At 50.3% G+C, this 25,504-nt stretch overlaps 7 non-coding genes and 15 pseudogenes across 7 annotated transcripts; 7 read left to right on the forward strand and 15 right to left on the reverse strand.

Moving 5' to 3' along the window:
- Positions 1 to 557: 557 nt before the first annotated feature.
- LOC137330473 (U2 spliceosomal RNA) lies at positions 558 to 686 on the reverse strand (annotated as a pseudogene).
- An 844-nt stretch (positions 687 to 1,530) lies between these two features.
- LOC137328667 (U2 spliceosomal RNA) lies at positions 1,531 to 1,733 on the reverse strand (annotated as a pseudogene).
- Positions 1,734 to 2,974: 1,241 nt separating this feature from the next.
- On the forward strand, positions 2,975 to 3,140 carry LOC137328956 (U1 spliceosomal RNA). Its single transcript, XR_010964877.1, has one exon. It is a non-coding gene; the product is annotated as a U1 spliceosomal RNA (small nuclear RNA).
- Positions 3,141 to 4,083: 943 nt separating this feature from the next.
- LOC137330474 (U2 spliceosomal RNA) lies at positions 4,084 to 4,212 on the reverse strand (annotated as a pseudogene).
- An 844-nt stretch (positions 4,213 to 5,056) lies between these two features.
- On the reverse strand, positions 5,057 to 5,259 carry LOC137328668 (U2 spliceosomal RNA; annotated as a pseudogene).
- A 1,241-nt stretch (positions 5,260 to 6,500) lies between these two features.
- On the forward strand, positions 6,501 to 6,666 carry LOC137328968 (U1 spliceosomal RNA). Its single transcript, XR_010964878.1, has one exon. It is a non-coding gene; the product is annotated as a U1 spliceosomal RNA (small nuclear RNA).
- A 943-nt stretch (positions 6,667 to 7,609) lies between these two features.
- LOC137330475 (U2 spliceosomal RNA) lies at positions 7,610 to 7,738 on the reverse strand (annotated as a pseudogene).
- Positions 7,739 to 8,582: 844 nt separating this feature from the next.
- Positions 8,583 to 8,785, reverse strand: LOC137328669 (U2 spliceosomal RNA; annotated as a pseudogene).
- A 1,241-nt stretch (positions 8,786 to 10,026) lies between these two features.
- Positions 10,027 to 10,192, forward strand: LOC137328980 (U1 spliceosomal RNA). The gene has a single exon (XR_010964879.1). It is a non-coding gene; the product is annotated as a U1 spliceosomal RNA (small nuclear RNA).
- Positions 10,193 to 11,135: 943 nt separating this feature from the next.
- Positions 11,136 to 11,264, reverse strand: LOC137330477 (U2 spliceosomal RNA; annotated as a pseudogene).
- Positions 11,265 to 12,108: 844 nt separating this feature from the next.
- Positions 12,109 to 12,311, reverse strand: LOC137328670 (U2 spliceosomal RNA; annotated as a pseudogene).
- A 1,241-nt stretch (positions 12,312 to 13,552) lies between these two features.
- LOC137328991 (U1 spliceosomal RNA) lies at positions 13,553 to 13,718 on the forward strand. The gene has a single exon (XR_010964881.1). It is a non-coding gene; the product is annotated as a U1 spliceosomal RNA (small nuclear RNA).
- A 943-nt stretch (positions 13,719 to 14,661) lies between these two features.
- Positions 14,662 to 14,790, reverse strand: LOC137330478 (U2 spliceosomal RNA; annotated as a pseudogene).
- An 844-nt stretch (positions 14,791 to 15,634) lies between these two features.
- On the reverse strand, positions 15,635 to 15,837 carry LOC137328671 (U2 spliceosomal RNA; annotated as a pseudogene).
- A 1,241-nt stretch (positions 15,838 to 17,078) lies between these two features.
- Positions 17,079 to 17,244, forward strand: LOC137329003 (U1 spliceosomal RNA). Its single transcript, XR_010964882.1, has one exon. It is a non-coding gene; the product is annotated as a U1 spliceosomal RNA (small nuclear RNA).
- A 943-nt stretch (positions 17,245 to 18,187) lies between these two features.
- LOC137330479 (U2 spliceosomal RNA) lies at positions 18,188 to 18,316 on the reverse strand (annotated as a pseudogene).
- Positions 18,317 to 19,160: 844 nt separating this feature from the next.
- LOC137328672 (U2 spliceosomal RNA) lies at positions 19,161 to 19,363 on the reverse strand (annotated as a pseudogene).
- Positions 19,364 to 20,604: 1,241 nt separating this feature from the next.
- On the forward strand, positions 20,605 to 20,770 carry LOC137329016 (U1 spliceosomal RNA). Its single transcript, XR_010964885.1, has one exon. It is a non-coding gene; the product is annotated as a U1 spliceosomal RNA (small nuclear RNA).
- Positions 20,771 to 21,713: 943 nt separating this feature from the next.
- On the reverse strand, positions 21,714 to 21,842 carry LOC137330480 (U2 spliceosomal RNA; annotated as a pseudogene).
- Positions 21,843 to 22,686: 844 nt separating this feature from the next.
- LOC137328673 (U2 spliceosomal RNA) lies at positions 22,687 to 22,889 on the reverse strand (annotated as a pseudogene).
- Positions 22,890 to 24,130: 1,241 nt separating this feature from the next.
- On the forward strand, positions 24,131 to 24,296 carry LOC137329028 (U1 spliceosomal RNA). Its single transcript, XR_010964886.1, has one exon. It is a non-coding gene; the product is annotated as a U1 spliceosomal RNA (small nuclear RNA).
- Positions 24,297 to 25,239: 943 nt separating this feature from the next.
- LOC137330481 (U2 spliceosomal RNA) lies at positions 25,240 to 25,368 on the reverse strand (annotated as a pseudogene).
- Positions 25,369 to 25,504: the final 136 nt, after the last annotated feature.

Below are 25,504 nucleotides of genomic sequence, written 5' to 3' on the forward strand. Positions count from 1 at the left end.
ATCAGCCGGTCGGCCCCCTGCTGGTCGCTGCTGCTCGTGGAGCAGGCGTGCGTGTCCTCAGCCTCTCGGACAGGTTCCTCAGGCGGTTGAGGCAGCTCCCCCAGGTGGCCCAGTGGTCGAGGACGCAACCTTTTAAATCGTTGAGACCCGGGTTCCAATCCCGGTCGGGGGGATGATTTTCTGGTGCAGATTAATTGGCACCACTCAAAGAAAGTCTCCCCTCCTGAGCGCAATGCTCCACCCTCACCACCACTGCCTTTTCCTCACCGAGACAAACAGACAGTCCGTCCAGTCCAGGAGCGCAGTTTTCATTTGTACTCAGACCCTGCTTGTTTAAAGTTAAGTTATTTTGCAGTTTGAATTATAATCGCTGCCTGCGTGCGAGCGAGCGAGCGAACGAACGAGCGAACGAGCGGCACTCAGCCCAGGAGAAGAAAAGAATAGCACTGAGCTGAGAAAGTAAGTGCAATATATCAGCTTTATTCTCAGTCATAATACGTACACACGGACAGAGACGCTGGGAAAGAGCTGTTTTTCCTTTTGAATATCTCCCCACAGGGAGGTGCACCGTTGCCAGAGACACTGCAATACTGGGTCGATGCGTGGAGTGGACGGAGCCAAGCCCCTATTCCATCTCCCTGTTGCAAAATTCAATTTAATATTCGGTCCCGAAGCCGAGAAGCGATAACCTCCTGAATAGACGTTTGCCATTTGACTGAGTGTGAAAAGACTGAGTGTCAAAGTGGAAATGGCAAGTCAAGCCCTCTGCTGGTGACACTGCTGCTACTGTAGGGAGCCATGTGTTCAGCCTTCTGTATATGTTTGCAGGGGATTGAGGGCAACTCCCCTGGTGGTCCAGTGGTTAGGACGCAACATTTAAAACTCGTTGAGACCCGGGTTCGAATCCCGGTCAGGGGATGATTTTCTGGTGCAGATTAATTGGCACCGTTCAAGAAAATCTCCCATCCTGAGCGCAATGCTCCACCCAAACCAGTGCCTTTTACTCACCTTAACACTCAGTTAGCAGCACAGTTTGATCTCACAGCTTCCAATGTGGCCATTCACAGTGCACTCCCTCCAAACACACACGCACTGTCTGCTCGCATTTTTAAAGTCAGCAACGTGAAGTTATTTCGCCTCTCGCTTGTGGCAGTTTAAACGTTAACATTGTGTCTCTCTCGCGCTCTCTGTTTCGGGAAATGTCTGACTTGGAAACAATTAATTCTGGAACTGCCAGTTTAAAACTGCAGTAATTTTTCCCACAACAACTGGAGTTAAATGTTTCAGGTCAGGAGACCAAGTCTGTGGAAGGTGGCACGTCCCAATACACAGGCTTGCAGCTTCCTGAAAAGTGACCTGAGACTGACGTCTTTCCCTCCAAGGTAAAACTGCAAGAGGGAAAAGGAAGAAAGGGAGTGGCACTCATCCATCCCAGGAGTAAACAAAAAAACCACAGTTGCAATATCTCAGCATTCTGAGTAATAATACAGGCTCCAAAAATCCGTTCAGCATTTTGAATATCTCCCCACAGGGAGGTGCACCGTTGCCAGAGACACTGTAATACTGGGTCGATGCGTGGAGTGGACGGAGCAAGCTCTTGTTCCATCTCCCTGTTCCAAAAATCAATTTAATATTTGGTCCCCAGATTGGGGACATATCAGATATTAAACTGATAAGAACAGAAACTTTTTTTTTTTTTCTGACACTCTGGGGTGCCTTATTGCCTTACAGATTCATTCCAGATTCCTTGCAGTGACATTACATCAAGCCAAAGCTCTACAAGCCAAAGCTCTACACTCTGCCCGAGGGGATTTCTCCCTGACTGCATCCCCCCGGCATACAATGGCAGGAAGGCTCCAAACGGTTGCCTTCCCCCACTTGACCACTTGATCTTAGCCAAAAGGCCGAGAAGCGATAACGCGCTCGATGCGAATTGATCTCCGCTCCTGTTTTCCCTCCCTCTTTGGTCTCTGGCTGACTGTGTCTAAAGCAGTCTAGAAGCACTGCCGTTCTCTCCCACTCTGGCCACATTTTTGCCACCGTTTCTAATTGCAACAGTGGATCAGTTTAAAGAAGTTGCCGTTTTTTCCTTTCTTGCTAGGATTGCTTGACAGATTGGTAAATTTGCCAGTCGGCCACCGATCAGATGGGAGAAGGTGGTGTCTCAACGGACCTCCGTCAGTCAGTCTCAGTCACTAACTCACTGCCGTGGAAGGAAACCGCTTTAAAGAAAACTAGTGACGTGACGTGACGTGTCTCACAGCGAGTGAGTGAGATTGCAACGGCCAATTGAGAAAGAGGTGAGGTGCTGACAATCAGCAGCTCGTGTTTAAACGTTCATTCCACAGCAGGCAAGACCAATCAAAAGAAAATACTGCAGATGCTGGCTCGGCTGGCTGGGCTGGCTGGGCTGGCTGGCTGGAAATGGGAAATAAAAACACAAGACGTGTTAAAGGCTGGTTAAACTGTCGAAAGAAACAAGGCGTTAATGTTTCAGAAGTGCCTATTGAAAGATGTCTCTCAAGCTGCTCCCTGACTGGGCCCTGTCCATTGTCACGTTAATCCCAGGGCGGGGGCGGGACTGCTTTGACCGGGAGACCTGTTTTCTGGGACGCAGGTGTGACATTCCAGGGAGTGCACCTGCTTTGTGCTGATTCGAAACGACCACGACAACGGCAACTTGCAGTTCTATATTACCACGACAACGCGCGTGTATATATTGCTACAGCAACAACTGGAGGCGGGACATTTCCCTTGAAGGGCGACATGCAAACAACCATCGCCGGCACCGCATCGCTGCAGTATTTTCTCCCAGAGTGTATCATCGGATATACGGTACGATATTTGAGCGGAATTAATCTCTCAGAGCATCAGCACGTTGCGAGCGAAGGGACGTTTTGATTCTTAAAACCTGCCCTTGCAATCGTAAAAGGTAGCGAATGCTGTCTAGTGGCAGTGTGTGGCGACACAAAGCATACTTACCTGGCAGGGGAGAATCTGTGATCCCGAAGGCGGATCTCCCAGGACGAGGCTAGCCCATTGCACTTGGGGTGTGCGCTGACGCCTGCGATGTCCCCAAATGCGGGATACTCGACTGCAAAATTTGTGGTAGTGGGGGACTGCGTTCGCGCTCTCCCCTGCATCGAAACGAAAAGTTAGATTGTCGACCCCGCGGTCCACCAATCGGATGGGTGACGGTGTTGTGTGTGTGTGTGTGTGTGTGTGTACGTATGTCAGTCAGTCTCTCACTCAGAGCTGCTGTGGAAGGAAACCTTTTTAAAAAGAACTTGCATATCGAAAGAAAGATGTGTCTCAAGCTGCCGGGGCCCTGTCCATTGTCACGTTAATGGCTGGACTGCTTTGACCAGGAGACCTGTTTCCTGGGTCGGAGGTGTGAGATTCCAGGGGACCTGCTTTGTGCTGATTTCCAACGGCCGTCCCTCCCTCCCTCCCTCCCCCCAGGCCTTCCTTCTGAACAACTTTGTCGTTTTATCGAGGGCCAGAAGCCTGCCTGTGAAAGGGAAGGATCAGCCGGTCGGCCCCCTGCTGGTCGCTGCTGCTCGTGGAGCAGGCGTGCGTGTCCTCAGCCTCTCGGACAGGTTCCTCAGGCGGTTGAGGCAGCTCCCCCAGGTGGCCCAGTGGTCGAGGACGCAACCTTTTAAATCGTTGAGACCCGGGTTCCAATCCCGGTCGGGGGGATGATTTTCTGGTGCAGATTAATTGGCACCACTCAAAGAAAGTCTCCCCTCCTGAGCGCAATGCTCCACCCTCACCACCACTGCCTTTTCCTCACCGAGACAAACAGACAGTCCGTCCAGTCCAGGAGCGCAGTTTTCATTTGTACTCAGACCCTGCTTGTTTAAAGTTAAGTTATTTTGCAGTTTGAATTATAATCGCTGCCTGCGTGCGAGCGAGCGAGCGAACGAACGAGCGAACGAGCGGCACTCAGCCCAGGAGAAGAAAAGAATAGCACTGAGCTGAGAAAGTAAGTGCAATATATCAGCTTTATTCTCAGTCATAATACGTACACACGGACAGAGACGCTGGGAAAGAGCTGTTTTTCCTTTTGAATATCTCCCCACAGGGAGGTGCACCGTTGCCAGAGACACTGCAATACTGGGTCGATGCGTGGAGTGGACGGAGCCAAGCCCCTATTCCATCTCCCTGTTGCAAAATTCAATTTAATATTCGGTCCCGAAGCCGAGAAGCGATAACCTCCTGAATAGACGTTTGCCATTTGACTGAGTGTGAAAAGACTGAGTGTCAAAGTGGAAATGGCAAGTCAAGCCCTCTGCTGGTGACACTGCTGCTACTGTAGGGAGCCATGTGTTCAGCCTTATGTATATGTTTGCAGGGGATTGAGGGCAACTCCCCTGGTGGTCCAGTGGTTAGGACGCAACATTTAAAACTCGTTGAGACCCGGGTTCGAATCCCGGTCAGGGGATGATTTTCTGGTGCAGATTAATTGGCACCGTTCAAGAAAATCTCCCATCCTGAGCGCAATGCTCCACCCAAACCAGTGCCTTTTACTCACCTTAACACTCAGTTAGCAGCACAGTTTGATCTCACAGCTTCCAATGTGGCCATTCACAGTGCACTCCCTCCAAACACACACGCACTGTCTGCTCGCATTTTTAAAGTCAGCAACGTGAAGTTATTTCGCCTCTCGCTTGTGGCAGTTTAAACGTTAACATTGTGTCTCTCTCGCGCTCTCTGTTTCGGGAAATGTCTGACTTGGAAACAATTAATTCTGGAACTGCCAGTTTAAAACTGCAGTAATTTTTCCCACAACAACTGGAGTTAAATGTTTCAGGTCAGGAGACCAAGTCTGTGGAAGGTGGCACGTCCCAATACACAGGCTTGCAGCTTCCTGAAAAGTGACCTGAGACTGACGTCTTTCCCTCCAAGGTAAAACTGCAAGAGGGAAAAGGAAGAAAGGGAGTGGCACTCATCCATCCCAGGAGTAAACAAAAAAACCACAGTTGCAATATCTCAGCATTCTGAGTAATAATACAGGCTCCAAAAATCCGTTCAGCATTTTGAATATCTCCCCACAGGGAGGTGCACCGTTGCCAGAGACACTGTAATACTGGGTCGATGCGTGGAGTGGACGGAGCAAGCTCTTGTTCCATCTCCCTGTTCCAAAAATCAATTTAATATTTGGTCCCCAGATTGGGGACATATCAGATATTAAACTGATAAGAACAGAAACTTTTTTTTTTTTTCTGACACTCTGGGGTGCCTTATTGCCTTACAGATTCATTCCAGATTCCTTGCAGTGACATTACATCAAGCCAAAGCTCTACAAGCCAAAGCTCTACACTCTGCCCGAGGGGATTTCTCCCTGACTGCATCCCCCCGGCATACAATGGCAGGAAGGCTCCAAACGGTTGCCTTCCCCCACTTGACCACTTGATCTTAGCCAAAAGGCCGAGAAGCGATAACGCGCTCGATGCGAATTGATCTCCGCTCCTGTTTTCCCTCCCTCTTTGGTCTCTGGCTGACTGTGTCTAAAGCAGTCTAGAAGCACTGCCGTTCTCTCCCACTCTGGCCACATTTTTGCCACCGTTTCTAATTGCAACAGTGGATCAGTTTAAAGAAGTTGCCGTTTTTTCCTTTCTTGCTAGGATTGCTTGACAGATTGGTAAATTTGCCAGTCGGCCACCGATCAGATGGGAGAAGGTGGTGTCTCAACGGACCTCCGTCAGTCAGTCTCAGTCACTAACTCACTGCCGTGGAAGGAAACCGCTTTAAAGAAAACTAGTGACGTGACGTGACGTGTCTCACAGCGAGTGAGTGAGATTGCAACGGCCAATTGAGAAAGAGGTGAGGTGCTGACAATCAGCAGCTCGTGTTTAAACGTTCATTCCACAGCAGGCAAGACCAATCAAAAGAAAATACTGCAGATGCTGGCTCGGCTGGCTGGGCTGGCTGGGCTGGCTGGCTGGAAATGGGAAATAAAAACACAAGACGTGTTAAAGGCTGGTTAAACTGTCGAAAGAAACAAGGCGTTAATGTTTCAGAAGTGCCTATTGAAAGATGTCTCTCAAGCTGCTCCCTGACTGGGCCCTGTCCATTGTCACGTTAATCCCAGGGCGGGGGCGGGACTGCTTTGACCGGGAGACCTGTTTTCTGGGACGCAGGTGTGACATTCCAGGGAGTGCACCTGCTTTGTGCTGATTCGAAACGACCACGACAACGGCAACTTGCAGTTCTATATTACCACGACAACGCGCGTGTATATATTGCTACAGCAACAACTGGAGGCGGGACATTTCCCTTGAAGGGCGACATGCAAACAACCATCGCCGGCACCGCATCGCTGCAGTATTTTCTCCCAGAGTGTATCATCGGATATACGGTACGATATTTGAGCGGAATTAATCTCTCAGAGCATCAGCACGTTGCGAGCGAAGGGACGTTTTGATTCTTAAAACCTGCCCTTGCAATCGTAAAAGGTAGCGAATGCTGTCTAGTGGCAGTGTGTGGCGACACAAAGCATACTTACCTGGCAGGGGAGAATCTGTGATCCCGAAGGCGGATCTCCCAGGACGAGGCTAGCCCATTGCACTTGGGGTGTGCGCTGACGCCTGCGATGTCCCCAAATGCGGGATACTCGACTGCAAAATTTGTGGTAGTGGGGGACTGCGTTCGCGCTCTCCCCTGCATCGAAACGAAAAGTTAGATTGTCGACCCCGCGGTCCACCAATCGGATGGGTGACGGTGTTGTGTGTGTGTGTGTGTGTGTGTGTACGTATGTCAGTCAGTCTCTCACTCAGAGCTGCTGTGGAAGGAAACCTTTTTAAAAAGAACTTGCATATCGAAAGAAAGATGTGTCTCAAGCTGCCGGGGCCCTGTCCATTGTCACGTTAATGGCTGGACTGCTTTGACCAGGAGACCTGTTTCCTGGGTCGGAGGTGTGAGATTCCAGGGGACCTGCTTTGTGCTGATTTCCAACGGCCGTCCCTCCCTCCCTCCCTCCCCCCAGGCCTTCCTTCTGAACAACTTTGTCGTTTTATCGAGGGCCAGAAGCCTGCCTGTGAAAGGGAAGGATCAGCCGGTCGGCCCCCTGCTGGTCGCTGCTGCTCGTGGAGCAGGCGTGCGTGTCCTCAGCCTCTCGGACAGGTTCCTCAGGCGGTTGAGGCAGCTCCCCCAGGTGGCCCAGTGGTCGAGGACGCAACCTTTTAAATCGTTGAGACCCGGGTTCCAATCCCGGTCGGGGGGATGATTTTCTGGTGCAGATTAATTGGCACCACTCAAAGAAAGTCTCCCCTCCTGAGCGCAATGCTCCACCCTCACCACCACTGCCTTTTCCTCACCGAGACAAACAGACAGTCCGTCCAGTCCAGGAGCGCAGTTTTCATTTGTACTCAGACCCTGCTTGTTTAAAGTTAAGTTATTTTGCAGTTTGAATTATAATCGCTGCCTGCGTGCGAGCGAGCGAGCGAACGAACGAGCGAACGAGCGGCACTCAGCCCAGGAGAAGAAAAGAATAGCACTGAGCTGAGAAAGTAAGTGCAATATATCAGCTTTATTCTCAGTCATAATACGTACACACGGACAGAGACGCTGGGAAAGAGCTGTTTTTCCTTTTGAATATCTCCCCACAGGGAGGTGCACCGTTGCCAGAGACACTGCAATACTGGGTCGATGCGTGGAGTGGACGGAGCCAAGCCCCTATTCCATCTCCCTGTTGCAAAATTCAATTTAATATTCGGTCCCGAAGCCGAGAAGCGATAACCTCCTGAATAGACGTTTGCCATTTGACTGAGTGTGAAAAGACTGAGTGTCAAAGTGGAAATGGCAAGTCAAGCCCTCTGCTGGTGACACTGCTGCTACTGTAGGGAGCCATGTGTTCAGCCTTCTGTATATGTTTGCAGGGGATTGAGGGCAACTCCCCTGGTGGTCCAGTGGTTAGGACGCAACATTTAAAACTCGTTGAGACCCGGGTTCGAATCCCGGTCAGGGGATGATTTTCTGGTGCAGATTAATTGGCACCGTTCAAGAAAATCTCCCATCCTGAGCGCAATGCTCCACCCAAACCAGTGCCTTTTACTCACCTTAACACTCAGTTAGCAGCACAGTTTGATCTCACAGCTTCCAATGTGGCCATTCACAGTGCACTCCCTCCAAACACACACGCACTGTCTGCTCGCATTTTTAAAGTCAGCAACGTGAAGTTATTTCGCCTCTCGCTTGTGGCAGTTTAAACGTTAACATTGTGTCTCTCTCGCGCTCTCTGTTTCGGGAAATGTCTGACTTGGAAACAATTAATTCTGGAACTGCCAGTTTAAAACTGCAGTAATTTTTCCCACAACAACTGGAGTTAAATGTTTCAGGTCAGGAGACCAAGTCTGTGGAAGGTGGCACGTCCCAATACACAGGCTTGCAGCTTCCTGAAAAGTGACCTGAGACTGACGTCTTTCCCTCCAAGGTAAAACTGCAAGAGGGAAAAGGAAGAAAGGGAGTGGCACTCATCCATCCCAGGAGTAAACAAAAAAACCACAGTTGCAATATCTCAGCATTCTGAGTAATAATACAGGCTCCAAAAATCCGTTCAGCATTTTGAATATCTCCCCACAGGGAGGTGCACCGTTGCCAGAGACACTGTAATACTGGGTCGATGCGTGGAGTGGACGGAGCAAGCTCTTGTTCCATCTCCCTGTTCCAAAAATCAATTTAATATTTGGTCCCCAGATTGGGGACATATCAGATATTAAACTGATAAGAACAGAAACTTTTTTTTTTTTTCTGACACTCTGGGGTGCCTTATTGCCTTACAGATTCATTCCAGATTCCTTGCAGTGACATTACATCAAGCCAAAGCTCTACAAGCCAAAGCTCTACACTCTGCCCGAGGGGATTTCTCCCTGACTGCATCCCCCCGGCATACAATGGCAGGAAGGCTCCAAACGGTTGCCTTCCCCCACTTGACCACTTGATCTTAGCCAAAAGGCCGAGAAGCGATAACGCGCTCGATGCGAATTGATCTCCGCTCCTGTTTTCCCTCCCTCTTTGGTCTCTGGCTGACTGTGTCTAAAGCAGTCTAGAAGCACTGCCGTTCTCTCCCACTCTGGCCACATTTTTGCCACCGTTTCTAATTGCAACAGTGGATCAGTTTAAAGAAGTTGCCGTTTTTTCCTTTCTTGCTAGGATTGCTTGACAGATTGGTAAATTTGCCAGTCGGCCACCGATCAGATGGGAGAAGGTGGTGTCTCAACGGACCTCCGTCAGTCAGTCTCAGTCACTAACTCACTGCCGTGGAAGGAAACCGCTTTAAAGAAAACTAGTGACGTGACGTGACGTGTCTCACAGCGAGTGAGTGAGATTGCAACGGCCAATTGAGAAAGAGGTGAGGTGCTGACAATCAGCAGCTCGTGTTTAAACGTTCATTCCACAGCAGGCAAGACCAATCAAAAGAAAATACTGCAGATGCTGGCTCGGCTGGCTGGGCTGGCTGGGCTGGCTGGCTGGAAATGGGAAATAAAAACACAAGACGTGTTAAAGGCTGGTTAAACTGTCGAAAGAAACAAGGCGTTAATGTTTCAGAAGTGCCTATTGAAAGATGTCTCTCAAGCTGCTCCCTGACTGGGCCCTGTCCATTGTCACGTTAATCCCAGGGCGGGGGCGGGACTGCTTTGACCGGGAGACCTGTTTTCTGGGACGCAGGTGTGACATTCCAGGGAGTGCACCTGCTTTGTGCTGATTCGAAACGACCACGACAACGGCAACTTGCAGTTCTATATTACCACGACAACGCGCGTGTATATATTGCTACAGCAACAACTGGAGGCGGGACATTTCCCTTGAAGGGCGACATGCAAACAACCATCGCCGGCACCGCATCGCTGCAGTATTTTCTCCCAGAGTGTATCATCGGATATACGGTACGATATTTGAGCGGAATTAATCTCTCAGAGCATCAGCACGTTGCGAGCGAAGGGACGTTTTGATTCTTAAAACCTGCCCTTGCAATCGTAAAAGGTAGCGAATGCTGTCTAGTGGCAGTGTGTGGCGACACAAAGCATACTTACCTGGCAGGGGAGAATCTGTGATCCCGAAGGCGGATCTCCCAGGACGAGGCTAGCCCATTGCACTTGGGGTGTGCGCTGACGCCTGCGATGTCCCCAAATGCGGGATACTCGACTGCAAAATTTGTGGTAGTGGGGGACTGCGTTCGCGCTCTCCCCTGCATCGAAACGAAAAGTTAGATTGTCGACCCCGCGGTCCACCAATCGGATGGGTGACGGTGTTGTGTGTGTGTGTGTGTGTGTGTGTACGTATGTCAGTCAGTCTCTCACTCAGAGCTGCTGTGGAAGGAAACCTTTTTAAAAAGAACTTGCATATCGAAAGAAAGATGTGTCTCAAGCTGCCGGGGCCCTGTCCATTGTCACGTTAATGGCTGGACTGCTTTGACCAGGAGACCTGTTTCCTGGGTCGGAGGTGTGAGATTCCAGGGGACCTGCTTTGTGCTGATTTCCAACGGCCGTCCCTCCCTCCCTCCCTCCCCCCAGGCCTTCCTTCTGAACAACTTTGTCGTTTTATCGAGGGCCAGAAGCCTGCCTGTGAAAGGGAAGGATCAGCCGGTCGGCCCCCTGCTGGTCGCTGCTGCTCGTGGAGCAGGCGTGCGTGTCCTCAGCCTCTCGGACAGGTTCCTCAGGCGGTTGAGGCAGCTCCCCCAGGTGGCCCAGTGGTCGAGGACGCAACCTTTTAAATCGTTGAGACCCGGGTTCCAATCCCGGTCGGGGGGATGATTTTCTGGTGCAGATTAATTGGCACCACTCAAAGAAAGTCTCCCCTCCTGAGCGCAATGCTCCACCCTCACCACCACTGCCTTTTCCTCACCGAGACAAACAGACAGTCCGTCCAGTCCAGGAGCGCAGTTTTCATTTGTACTCAGACCCTGCTTGTTTAAAGTTAAGTTATTTTGCAGTTTGAATTATAATCGCTGCCTGCGTGCGAGCGAGCGAGCGAACGAACGAGCGAACGAGCGGCACTCAGCCCAGGAGAAGAAAAGAATAGCACTGAGCTGAGAAAGTAAGTGCAATATATCAGCTTTATTCTCAGTCATAATACGTACACACGGACAGAGACGCTGGGAAAGAGCTGTTTTTCCTTTTGAATATCTCCCCACAGGGAGGTGCACCGTTGCCAGAGACACTGCAATACTGGGTCGATGCGTGGAGTGGACGGAGCCAAGCCCCTATTCCATCTCCCTGTTGCAAAATTCAATTTAATATTCGGTCCCGAAGCCGAGAAGCGATAACCTCCTGAATAGACGTTTGCCATTTGACTGAGTGTGAAAAGACTGAGTGTCAAAGTGGAAATGGCAAGTCAAGCCCTCTGCTGGTGACACTGCTGCTACTGTAGGGAGCCATGTGTTCAGCCTTCTGTATATGTTTGCAGGGGATTGAGGGCAACTCCCCTGGTGGTCCAGTGGTTAGGACGCAACATTTAAAACTCGTTGAGACCCGGGTTCGAATCCCGGTCAGGGGATGATTTTCTGGTGCAGATTAATTGGCACCGTTCAAGAAAATCTCCCATCCTGAGCGCAATGCTCCACCCAAACCAGTGCCTTTTACTCACCTTAACACTCAGTTAGCAGCACAGTTTGATCTCACAGCTTCCAATGTGGCCATTCACAGTGCACTCCCTCCAAACACACACGCACTGTCTGCTCGCATTTTTAAAGTCAGCAACGTGAAGTTATTTCGCCTCTCGCTTGTGGCAGTTTAAACGTTAACATTGTGTCTCTCTCGCGCTCTCTGTTTCGGGAAATGTCTGACTTGGAAACAATTAATTCTGGAACTGCCAGTTTAAAACTGCAGTAATTTTTCCCACAACAACTGGAGTTAAATGTTTCAGGTCAGGAGACCAAGTCTGTGGAAGGTGGCACGTCCCAATACACAGGCTTGCAGCTTCCTGAAAAGTGACCTGAGACTGACGTCTTTCCCTCCAAGGTAAAACTGCAAGAGGGAAAAGGAAGAAAGGGAGTGGCACTCATCCATCCCAGGAGTAAACAAAAAAACCACAGTTGCAATATCTCAGCATTCTGAGTAATAATACAGGCTCCAAAAATCCGTTCAGCATTTTGAATATCTCCCCACAGGGAGGTGCACCGTTGCCAGAGACACTGTAATACTGGGTCGATGCGTGGAGTGGACGGAGCAAGCTCTTGTTCCATCTCCCTGTTCCAAAAATCAATTTAATATTTGGTCCCCAGATTGGGGACATATCAGATATTAAACTGATAAGAACAGAAACTTTTTTTTTTTTTCTGACACTCTGGGGTGCCTTATTGCCTTACAGATTCATTCCAGATTCCTTGCAGTGACATTACATCAAGCCAAAGCTCTACAAGCCAAAGCTCTACACTCTGCCCGAGGGGATTTCTCCCTGACTGCATCCCCCCGGCATACAATGGCAGGAAGGCTCCAAACGGTTGCCTTCCCCCACTTGACCACTTGATCTTAGCCAAAAGGCCGAGAAGCGATAACGCGCTCGATGCGAATTGATCTCCGCTCCTGTTTTCCCTCCCTCTTTGGTCTCTGGCTGACTGTGTCTAAAGCAGTCTAGAAGCACTGCCGTTCTCTCCCACTCTGGCCACATTTTTGCCACCGTTTCTAATTGCAACAGTGGATCAGTTTAAAGAAGTTGCCGTTTTTTCCTTTCTTGCTAGGATTGCTTGACAGATTGGTAAATTTGCCAGTCGGCCACCGATCAGATGGGAGAAGGTGGTGTCTCAACGGACCTCCGTCAGTCAGTCTCAGTCACTAACTCACTGCCGTGGAAGGAAACCGCTTTAAAGAAAACTAGTGACGTGACGTGACGTGTCTCACAGCGAGTGAGTGAGATTGCAACGGCCAATTGAGAAAGAGGTGAGGTGCTGACAATCAGCAGCTCGTGTTTAAACGTTCATTCCACAGCAGGCAAGACCAATCAAAAGAAAATACTGCAGATGCTGGCTCGGCTGGCTGGGCTGGCTGGGCTGGCTGGCTGGAAATGGGAAATAAAAACACAAGACGTGTTAAAGGCTGGTTAAACTGTCGAAAGAAACAAGGCGTTAATGTTTCAGAAGTGCCTATTGAAAGATGTCTCTCAAGCTGCTCCCTGACTGGGCCCTGTCCATTGTCACGTTAATCCCAGGGCGGGGGCGGGACTGCTTTGACCGGGAGACCTGTTTTCTGGGACGCAGGTGTGACATTCCAGGGAGTGCACCTGCTTTGTGCTGATTCGAAACGACCACGACAACGGCAACTTGCAGTTCTATATTACCACGACAACGCGCGTGTATATATTGCTACAGCAACAACTGGAGGCGGGACATTTCCCTTGAAGGGCGACATGCAAACAACCATCGCCGGCACCGCATCGCTGCAGTATTTTCTCCCAGAGTGTATCATCGGATATACGGTACGATATTTGAGCGGAATTAATCTCTCAGAGCATCAGCACGTTGCGAGCGAAGGGACGTTTTGATTCTTAAAACCTGCCCTTGCAATCGTAAAAGGTAGCGAATGCTGTCTAGTGGCAGTGTGTGGCGACACAAAGCATACTTACCTGGCAGGGGAGAATCTGTGATCCCGAAGGCGGATCTCCCAGGACGAGGCTAGCCCATTGCACTTGGGGTGTGCGCTGACGCCTGCGATGTCCCCAAATGCGGGATACTCGACTGCAAAATTTGTGGTAGTGGGGGACTGCGTTCGCGCTCTCCCCTGCATCGAAACGAAAAGTTAGATTGTCGACCCCGCGGTCCACCAATCGGATGGGTGACGGTGTTGTGTGTGTGTGTGTGTGTGTGTGTACGTATGTCAGTCAGTCTCTCACTCAGAGCTGCTGTGGAAGGAAACCTTTTTAAAAAGAACTTGCATATCGAAAGAAAGATGTGTCTCAAGCTGCCGGGGCCCTGTCCATTGTCACGTTAATGGCTGGACTGCTTTGACCAGGAGACCTGTTTCCTGGGTCGGAGGTGTGAGATTCCAGGGGACCTGCTTTGTGCTGATTTCCAACGGCCGTCCCTCCCTCCCTCCCTCCCCCCAGGCCTTCCTTCTGAACAACTTTGTCGTTTTATCGAGGGCCAGAAGCCTGCCTGTGAAAGGGAAGGATCAGCCGGTCGGCCCCCTGCTGGTCGCTGCTGCTCGTGGAGCAGGCGTGCGTGTCCTCAGCCTCTCGGACAGGTTCCTCAGGCGGTTGAGGCAGCTCCCCCAGGTGGCCCAGTGGTCGAGGACGCAACCTTTTAAATCGTTGAGACCCGGGTTCCAATCCCGGTCGGGGGGATGATTTTCTGGTGCAGATTAATTGGCACCACTCAAAGAAAGTCTCCCCTCCTGAGCGCAATGCTCCACCCTCACCACCACTGCCTTTTCCTCACCGAGACAAACAGACAGTCCGTCCAGTCCAGGAGCGCAGTTTTCATTTGTACTCAGACCCTGCTTGTTTAAAGTTAAGTTATTTTGCAGTTTGAATTATAATCGCTGCCTGCGTGCGAGCGAGCGAGCGAACGAACGAGCGAACGAGCGGCACTCAGCCCAGGAGAAGAAAAGAATAGCACTGAGCTGAGAAAGTAAGTGCAATATATCAGCTTTATTCTCAGTCATAATACGTACACACGGACAGAGACGCTGGGAAAGAGCTGTTTTTCCTTTTGAATATCTCCCCACAGGGAGGTGCACCGTTGCCAGAGACACTGCAATACTGGGTCGATGCGTGGAGTGGACGGAGCCAAGCCCCTATTCCATCTCCCTGTTGCAAAATTCAATTTAATATTCGGTCCCGAAGCCGAGAAGCGATAACCTCCTGAATAGACGTTTGCCATTTGACTGAGTGTGAAAAGACTGAGTGTCAAAGTGGAAATGGCAAGTCAAGCCCTCTGCTGGTGACACTGCTGCTACTGTAGGGAGCCATGTGTTCAGCCTTCTGTATATGTTTGCAGGGGATTGAGGGCAACTCCCCTGGTGGTCCAGTGGTTAGGACGCAACATTTAAAACTCGTTGACACCCGGGTTCGAATCCCGGTCAGGGGATGATTTTCTGGTGCAGATTAATTGGCACCGTTCAAGAAAATCTCCCATCCTGAGCGCAATGCTCCACCCAAACCAGTGCCTTTTACTCACCTTAACACTCAGTTAGCAGCACAGTTTGATCTCACAGCTTCCAATGTGGCCATTCACAGTGCACTCCCTCCAAACACACACGCACTGTCTGCTCGCATTTTTAAAGTCAGCAACGTGAAGTTATTTCGCCTCTCGCTTGTGGCAGTTTAAACGTTAACATTGTGTCTCTCTCGCGCTCTCTGTTTCGGGAAATGTCTGACTTGGAAACAATTAATTCTGGAACTGCCAGTTTAAAACTGCAGTAATTTTTCCCACAACAACTGGAGTTAAATGTTTCAGGTCAGGAGACCAAGTCTGTGGAAGGTGGCACGTCCCAATACACAGGCTTGCAGCTTCCTGAAAAGTGACCTGAGACTGACGTCTTTCCCTCCAAGGTAAAACTGCAAGAGGGAAAAGGAAGAAAGGGAGTGGCACTCATCCATCCCAGGAGTAAACAAAAAAACCACAGTTGCAATATCTCAGCATTCTGAGTAATAATACAGGCTCCAAAAATCCGTTCAGCATTTTGAATATCTCCCCACAGGGAGGTGCACCGTTGCCAGAGACACTGTAATACTGGGTCGATGCGTGGAGTGGACGGAGCAAGCTCTTGTTCCATCTCCCTGTTCCAAAAATCAATTTAATATTTGGTCCCCAGATTGGGGACATATCAGATATTAAACTGATAAGAACAGAAACTTTTTTTTTTTTTCTGACACTCTGGGGTGCCTTATTGCCTTACAGATTCATTCCAGATTCCTTGCAGTGACATTACATCAAGCCAAAGCTCTACAAGCCAAAGCTCTACACTCTGCCCGAGGGGATTTCTCCCTGACTGCATCCCCCCGGCATACAATGGCAGGAAGGCTCCAAACGGTTGCCTTCCCCCACTTGACCACTTGATCTTAGCCAAAAGGCCGAGAAGCGATAACGCGCTCGATGCGAATTGATCTCCGCTCCTGTTTTCCCTCCCTCTTTGGTCTCTGGCTGACTGTGTCTAAAGCAGTCTAGAAGCACTGCCGTTCTCTCCCACTCTGGCCACATTTTTGCCACCGTTTCTAATTGCAACAGTGGATCAGTTTAAAGAAGTTGCCGTTTTTTCCTTTCTTGCTAGGATTGCTTGACAGATTGGTAAATTTGCCAGTCGGCCACCGATCAGATGGGAGAAGGTGGTGTCTCAACGGACCTCCGTCAGTCAGTCTCAGTCACTAACTCACTGCCGTGGAAGGAAACCGCTTTAAAGAAAACTAGTGACGTGACGTGACGTGTCTCACAGCGAGTGAGTGAGATTGCAACGGCCAATTGAGAAAGAGGTGAGGTGCTGACAATCAGCAGCTCGTGTTTAAACGTTCATTCCACAGCAGGCAAGACCAATCAAAAGAAAATACTGCAGATGCTGGCTCGGCTGGCTGGGCTGGCTGGGCTGGCTGGCTGGAAATGGGAAATAAAAACACAAGACGTGTTAAAGGCTGGTTAAACTGTCGAAAGAAACAAGGCGTTAATGTTTCAGAAGTGCCTATTGAAAGATGTCTCTCAAGCTGCTCCCTGACTGGGCCCTGTCCATTGTCACGTTAATCCCAGGGCGGGGGCGGGACTGCTTTGACCGGGAGACCTGTTTTCTGGGACGCAGGTGTGACATTCCAGGGAGTGCACCTGCTTTGTGCTGATTCGAAACGACCACGACAACGGCAACTTGCAGTTCTATATTACCACGACAACGCGCGTGTATATATTGCTACAGCAACAACTGGAGGCGGGACATTTCCCTTGAAGGGCGACATGCAAACAACCATCGCCGGCACCGCATCGCTGCAGTATTTTCTCCCAGAGTGTATCATCGGATATACGGTACGATATTTGAGCGGAATTAATCTCTCAGAGCATCAGCACGTTGCGAGCGAAGGGACGTTTTGATTCTTAAAACCTGCCCTTGCAATCGTAAAAGGTAGCGAATGCTGTCTAGTGGCAGTGTGTGGCGACACAAAGCATACTTACCTGGCAGGGGAGAATCTGTGATCCCGAAGGCGGATCTCCCAGGACGAGGCTAGCCCATTGCACTTGGGGTGTGCGCTGACGCCTGCGATGTCCCCAAATGCGGGATACTCGACTGCAAAATTTGTGGTAGTGGGGGACTGCGTTCGCGCTCTCCCCTGCATCGAAACGAAAAGTTAGATTGTCGACCCCGCGGTCCACCAATCGGATGGGTGACGGTGTTGTGTGTGTGTGTGTGTGTGTGTGTACGTATGTCAGTCAGTCTCTCACTCAGAGCTGCTGTGGAAGGAAACCTTTTTAAAAAGAACTTGCATATCGAAAGAAAGATGTGTCTCAAGCTGCCGGGGCCCTGTCCATTGTCACGTTAATGGCTGGACTGCTTTGACCAGGAGACCTGTTTCCTGGGTCGGAGGTGTGAGATTCCAGGGGACCTGCTTTGTGCTGATTTCCAACGGCCGTCCCTCCCTCCCTCCCTCCCCCCAGGCCTTCCTTCTGAACAACTTTGTCGTTTTATCGAGGGCCAGAAGCCTGCCTGTGAAAGGGAAGGATCAGCCGGTCGGCCCCCTGCTGGTCGCTGCTGCTCGTGGAGCAGGCGTGCGTGTCCTCAGCCTCTCGGACAGGTTCCTCAGGCGGTTGAGGCAGCTCCCCCAGGTGGCCCAGTGGTCGAGGACGCAACCTTTTAAATCGTTGAGACCCGGGTTCCAATCCCGGTCGGGGGGATGATTTTCTGGTGCAGATTAATTGGCACCACTCAAAGAAAGTCTCCCCTCCTGAGCGCAATGCTCCACCCTCACCACCACTGCCTTTTCCTCACCGAGACAAACAGACAGTCCGTCCAGTCCAGGAGCGCAGTTTTCATTTGTACTCAGACCCTGCTTGTTTAAAGTTAAGTTATTTTGCAGTTTGAATTATAATCGCTGCCTGCGTGCGAGCGAGCGAGCGAACGAACGAGCGAACGAGCGGCACTCAGCCCAGGAGAAGAAAAGAATAGCACTGAGCTGAGAAAGTAAGTGCAATATATCAGCTTTATTCTCAGTCATAATACGTACACACGGACAGAGACGCTGGGAAAGAGCTGTTTTTCCTTTTGAATATCTCCCCACAGGGAGGTGCACCGTTGCCAGAGACACTGCAATACTGGGTCGATGCGTGGAGTGGACGGAGCCAAGCCCCTATTCCATCTCCCTGTTGCAAAATTCAATTTAATATTCGGTCCCGAAGCCGAGAAGCGATAACCTCCTGAATAGACGTTTGCCATTTGACTGAGTGTGAAAAGACTGAGTGTCAAAGTGGAAATGGCAAGTCAAGCCCTCTGCTGGTGACACTGCTGCTACTGTAGGGAGCCATGTGTTCAGCCTTCTGTATATGTTTGCAGGGGATTGAGGGCAACTCCCCTGGTGGTCCAGTGGTTAGGACGCAACATTTAAAACTCGTTGAGACCCGGGTTCGAATCCCGGTCAGGGGATGATTTTCTGGTGCAGATTAATTGGCACCGTTCAAGAAAATCTCCCATCCTGAGCGCAATGCTCCACCCAAACCAGTGCCTTTTACTCACCTTAACACTCAGTTAGCAGCACAGTTTGATCTCACAGCTTCCAATGTGGCCATTCACAGTGCACTCCCTCCAAACACACACGCACTGTCTGCTCGCATTTTTAAAGTCAGCAACGTGAAGTTATTTCGCCTCTCGCTTGTGGCAGTTTAAACGTTAACATTGTGTCTCTCTCGCGCTCTCTGTTTCGGGAAATGTCTGACTTGGAAACAATTAATTCTGGAACTGCCAGTTTAAAACTGCAGTAATTTTTCCCACAACAACTGGAGTTAAATGTTTCAGGTCAGGAGACCAAGTCTGTGGAAGGTGGCACGTCCCAATACACAGGCTTGCAGCTTCCTGAAAAGTGACCTGAGACTGACGTCTTTCCCTCCAAGGTAAAACTGCAAGAGGGAAAAGGAAGAAAGGGAGTGGCACTCATCCATCCCAGGAGTAAACAAAAAAACCACAGTTGCAATATCTCAGCATTCTGAGTAATAATACAGGCTCCAAAAATCCGTTCAGCATTTTGAATATCTCCCCACAGGGAGGTGCACCGTTGCCAGAGACACTGTAATACTGGGTCGATGCGTGGAGTGGACGGAGCAAGCTCTTGTTCCATCTCCCTGTTCCAAAAATCAATTTAATATTTGGTCCCCAGATTGGGGACATATCAGATATTAAACTGATAAGAACAGAAACTTTTTTTTTTTTTCTGACACTCTGGGGTGCCTTATTGCCTTACAGATTCATTCCAGATTCCTTGCAGTGACATTACATCAAGCCAAAGCTCTACAAGCCAAAGCTCTACACTCTGCCCGAGGGGATTTCTCCCTGACTGCATCCCCCCGGCATACAATGGCAGGAAGGCTCCAAACGGTTGCCTTCCCCCACTTGACCACTTGATCTTAGCCAAAAGGCCGAGAAGCGATAACGCGCTCGATGCGAATTGATCTCCGCTCCTGTTTTCCCTCCCTCTTTGGTCTCTGGCTGACTGTGTCTAAAGCAGTCTAGAAGCACTGCCGTTCTCTCCCACTCTGGCCACATTTTTGCCACCGTTTCTAATTGCAACAGTGGATCAGTTTAAAGAAGTTGCCGTTTTTTCCTTTCTTGCTAGGATTGCTTGACAGATTGGTAAATTTGCCAGTCGGCCACCGATCAGATGGGAGAAGGTGGTGTCTCAACGGACCTCCGTCAGTCAGTCTCAGTCACTAACTCACTGCCGTGGAAGGAAACCGCTTTAAAGAAAACTAGTGACGTGACGTGACGTGTCTCACAGCGAGTGAGTGAGATTGCAACGGCCAATTGAGAAAGAGGTGAGGTGCTGACAATCAGCAGCTCGTGTTTAAACGTTCATTCCACAGCAGGCAAGACCAATCAAAAGAAAATACTGCAGATGCTGGCTCGGCTGGCTGGGCTGGCTGGGCTGGCTGGCTGGAAATGGGAAATAAAAACACAAGACGTGTTAAAGGCTGGTTAAACTGTCGAAAGAAACAAGGCGTTAATGTTTCAGAAGTGCCTATTGAAAGATGTCTCTCAAGCTGCTCCCTGACTGGGCCCTGTCCATTGTCACGTTAATCCCAGGGCGGGGGCGGGACTGCTTTGACCGGGAGACCTGTTTTCTGGGACGCAGGTGTGACATTCCAGGGAGTGCACCTGCTTTGTGCTGATTCGAAACGACCACGACAACGGCAACTTGCAGTTCTATATTACCACGACAACGCGCGTGTATATATTGCTACAGCAACAACTGGAGGCGGGACATTTCCCTTGAAGGGCGACATGCAAACAACCATCGCCGGCACCGCATCGCTGCAGTATTTTCTCCCAGAGTGTATCATCGGATATACGGTACGATATTTGAGCGGAATTAATCTCTCAGAGCATCAGCACGTTGCGAGCGAAGGGACGTTTTGATTCTTAAAACCTGCCCTTGCAATCGTAAAAGGTAGCGAATGCTGTCTAGTGGCAGTGTGTGGCGACACAAAGCATACTTACCTGGCAGGGGAGAATCTGTGATCCCGAAGGCGGATCTCCCAGGACGAGGCTAGCCCATTGCACTTGGGGTGTGCGCTGACGCCTGCGATGTCCCCAAATGCGGGATACTCGACTGCAAAATTTGTGGTAGTGGGGGACTGCGTTCGCGCTCTCCCCTGCATCGAAACGAAAAGTTAGATTGTCGACCCCGCGGTCCACCAATCGGATGGGTGACGGTGTTGTGTGTGTGTGTGTGTGTGTGTGTACGTATGTCAGTCAGTCTCTCACTCAGAGCTGCTGTGGAAGGAAACCTTTTTAAAAAGAACTTGCATATCGAAAGAAAGATGTGTCTCAAGCTGCCGGGGCCCTGTCCATTGTCACGTTAATGGCTGGACTGCTTTGACCAGGAGACCTGTTTCCTGGGTCGGAGGTGTGAGATTCCAGGGGACCTGCTTTGTGCTGATTTCCAACGGCCGTCCCTCCCTCCCTCCCTCCCCCCAGGCCTTCCTTCTGAACAACTTTGTCGTTTTATCGAGGGCCAGAAGCCTGCCTGTGAAAGGGAAGGATCAGCCGGTCGGCCCCCTGCTGGTCGCTGCTGCTCGTGGAGCAGGCGTGCGTGTCCTCAGCCTCTCGGACAGGTTCCTCAGGCGGTTGAGGCAGCTCCCCCAGGTGGCCCAGTGGTCGAGGACGCAACCTTTTAAATCGTTGAGACCCGGGTTCCAATCCCGGTCGGGGGGATGATTTTCTGGTGCAGATTAATTGGCACCACTCAAAGAAAGTCTCCCCTCCTGAGCGCAATGCTCCACCCTCACCACCACTGCCTTTTCCTCACCGAGACAAACAGACAGTCCGTCCAGTCCAGGAGCGCAGTTTTCATTTGTACTCAGACCCTGCTTGTTTAAAGTTAAGTTATTTTGCAGTTTGAATTATAATCGCTGCCTGCGTGCGAGCGAGCGAGCGAACGAACGAGCGAACGAGCGGCACTCAGCCCAGGAGAAGAAAAGAATAGCACTGAGCTGAGAAAGTAAGTGCAATATATCAGCTTTATTCTCAGTCATAATACGTACACACGGACAGAGACGCTGGGAAAGAGCTGTTTTTCCTTTTGAATATCTCCCCACAGGGAGGTGCACCGTTGCCAGAGACACTGCAATACTGGGTCGATGCGTGGAGTGGACGGAGCCAAGCCCCTATTCCATCTCCCTGTTGCAAAATTCAATTTAATATTCGGTCCCGAAGCCGAGAAGCGATAACCTCCTGAATAGACGTTTGCCATTTGACTGAGTGTGAAAAGACTGAGTGTCAAAGTGGAAATGGCAAGTCAAGCCCTCTGCTGGTGACACTGCTGCTACTGTAGGGAGCCATGTGTTCAGCCTTATGTATATGTTTGCAGGGGATTGAGGGCAACTCCCCTGGTGGTCCAGTGGTTAGGACGCAACATTTAAAACTCGTTGACACCCGGGTTCGAATCCCGGTCAGGGGATGATTTTCTGGTGCAGATTAATTGGCACCGTTCAAGAAAATCTCCCATCCTGAGCGCAATGCTCCACCCAAACCAGTGCCTTTTACTCACCTTAACACTCAGTTAGCAGCACAGTTTGATCTCACAGCTTCCAATGTGGCCATTCACAGTGCACTCCCTCCAAACACACACGCACTGTCTGCTCGCATTTTTAAAGTCAGCAACGTGAAGTTATTTCGCCTCTCGCTTGTGGCAGTTTAAACGTTAACATTGTGTCTCTCTCGCGCTCTCTGTTTCGGGAAATGTCTGACTTGGAAACAATTAATTCTGGAACTGCCAGTTTAAAACTGCAGTAATTTTTCCCACAACAACTGGAGTTAAATGTTTCAGGTCAGGAGACCAAGTCTGTGGAAGGTGGCACGTCCCAATACACAGGCTTGCAGCTTCCTGAAAAGTGACCTGAGACTGACGTCTTTCCCTCCAAGGTAAAACTGCAAGAGGGAAAAGGAAGAAAGGGAGTGGCACTCATCCATCCCAGGAGTAAACAAAAAAACCACAGTTGCAATATCTCAGCATTCTGAGTAATAATACAGGCTCCAAAAATCCGTTCAGCATTTTGAATATCTCCCCACAGGGAGGTGCACCGTTGCCAGAGACACTGTAATACTGGGTCGATGCGTGGAGTGGACGGAGCAAGCTCTTGTTCCATCTCCCTGTTCCAAAAATCAATTTAATATTTGGTCCCCAGATTGGGGACATATCAGATATTAAACTGATAAGAACAGAAACTTTTTTTTTTTTTCTGACACTCTGGGGTGCCTTATTGCCTTACAGATTCATTCCAGATTCCTTGCAGTGACATTACATCAAGCCAAAGCTCTACAAGCCAAAGCTCTACACTCTGCCCGAGGGGATTTCTCCCTGACTGCATCCCCCCGGCATACAATGGCAGGAAGGCTCCAAACGGTTGCCTTCCCCCACTTGACCACTTGATCTTAGCCAAAAGGCCGAGAAGCGATAACGCGCTCGATGCGAATTGATCTCCGCTCCTGTTTTCCCTCCCTCTTTGGTCTCTGGCTGACTGTGTCTAAAGCAGTCTAGAAGCACTGCCGTTCTCTCCCACTCTGGCCACATTTTTGCCACCGTTTCTAATTGCAACAGTGGATCAGTTTAAAGAAGTTGCCGTTTTTTCCTTTCTTGCTAGGATTGCTTGACAGATTGGTAAATTTGCCAGTCGGCCACCGATCAGATGGGAGAAGGTGGTGTCTCAACGGACCTCCGTCAGTCAGTCTCAGTCACTAACTCACTGCCGTGGAAGGAAACCGCTTTAAAGAAAACTAGTGACGTGACGTGACGTGTCTCACAGCGAGTGAGTGAGATTGCAACGGCCAATTGAGAAAGAGGTGAGGTGCTGACAATCAGCAGCTCGTGTTTAAACGTTCATTCCACAGCAGGCAAGACCAATCAAAAGAAAATACTGCAGATGCTGGCTCGGCTGGCTGGGCTGGCTGGGCTGGCTGGCTGGAAATGGGAAATAAAAACACAAGACGTGTTAAAGGCTGGTTAAACTGTCGAAAGAAACAAGGCGTTAATGTTTCAGAAGTGCCTATTGAAAGGTGTCTCTCAAGCTGCTCCCTGACTGGGCCCTGTCCATTGTCACGTTAATCCCAGGGCGGGGGCGGGACTGCTTTGACCAGGAGACCTGTTTTCTGGGACGCAGGTGTGACATTCCAGGGAGTGCACCTGCTTTGTGCTGATTCGAAACTACCACGACAACGGCAACTTGCAGTTCTATATTACCACGACAACGCGCGTGTATATATTGCTACAGCAACAACTGGAGGCGGGACATTTCCCTTGAAGGGCGACATGCAAACAACCATCGCCGGCACCGCATCGCTGCAGTATTTTCTCCCAGAGTGTATCATCGGATATACGGTACGATATTTGAGCGGAATTAATCTCTCAGAGCATCAGCACGTTGCGAGCGAAGGGACGTTTTGATTCTTAAAACCTGCCCTTGCAATCGTAAAAGGTAGCGAATGCTGTCTAGTGGCAGTGTGTGGCGACACAAAGCATACTTACCTGGCAGGGGAGAATCTGTGATCCCGAAGGCGGATCTCCCAGGACGAGGCTAGCCCATTGCACTTGGGGTGTGCGCTGACGCCTGCGATGTCCCCAAATGCGGGATACTCGACTGCAAAATTTGTGGTAGTGGGGGACTGCGTTCGCGCTCTCCCCTGCATCGAAACGAAAAGTTAGATTGTCGACCCCGCGGTCCACCAATCGGATGGGTGACGGTGTTGTGTGTGTGTGTGTGTGTGTGTGTACGTATGTCAGTCAGTCTCTCACTCAGAGCTGCTGTGGAAGGAAACCTTTTTAAAAAGAACTTGCATATCGAAAGAAAGATGTGTCTCAAGCTGCCGGGGCCCTGTCCATTGTCACGTTAATGGCTGGACTGCTTTGACCAGGAGACCTGTTTCCTGGGTCGGAGGTGTGAGATTCCAGGGGACCTGCTTTGTGCTGATTTCCAACGGCCGTCCCTCCCTCCCTCCCTCCCCCCAGGCCTTCCTTCTGAACAACTTTGTCGTTTTATCGAGGGCCAGAAGCCTGCCTGTGAAAGGGAAGGATCAGCCGGTCGGCCCCCTGCTGGTCGCTGCTGCTCGTGGAGCAGGCGTGCGTGTCCTCAGCCTCTCGGACAGGTTCCTCAGGCGGTTGAGGCAGCTCCCCCAGGTGGCCCAGTGGTCGAGGACGCAACCTTTTAAATCGTTGAGACCCGGGTTCCAATCCCGGTCGGGGGGATGATTTTCTGGTGCAGATTAATTGGCACCACTCAAAGAAAGTCTCCCCTCCTGAGCGCAATGCTCCACCCTCACCACCACTGCCTTTTCCTCACCGAGACAAACAGACAGTCCGTCCAGTCCAGGAGCGCAGTTTTCATTTGTACTCAGACCCTGCTTGTTTAAAGTTAAGTTATTTTGCAGTTTGAATTATAATCGCTGCCTGCGTGCGAGCGAGCGAGCGAACGAACGAGCGAACGAGCGGCACTCAGCCCAGGAGAAGAAAAGAATAGCACTGAGCTGAGAAAGTAAGTGCAATATATCAGCTTTATTCTCAGTCATAATACGTACACACGGACAGAGACGCTGGGAAAGAGCTGTTTTTCCTTTTGAATATCTCCCCACAGGGAGGTGCACCGTTGCCAGAGACACTGCAATACTGGGTCGATGCGTGGAGTGGACGGAGCCAAGCCCCTATTCCATCTCCCTGTTGCAAAATTCAATTTAATATTCGGTCCCGAAGCCGAGAAGCGATAACCTCCTGAATAGACGTTTGCCATTTGACTGAGTGTGAAAAGACTGAGTGTCAAAGTGGAAATGGCAAGTCAAGCCCTCTGCTGGTGACACTGCTGCTACTGTAGGGAGCCATGTGTTCAGCCTTCTGTATATGT

This window comes from Heptranchias perlo, chromosome 12 (assembly GCF_035084215.1).
Source record: "Heptranchias perlo isolate sHepPer1 chromosome 12, sHepPer1.hap1, whole genome shotgun sequence".
Classification (NCBI taxonomy): domain Eukaryota; kingdom Metazoa; phylum Chordata; class Chondrichthyes; order Hexanchiformes; family Hexanchidae; genus Heptranchias; species Heptranchias perlo.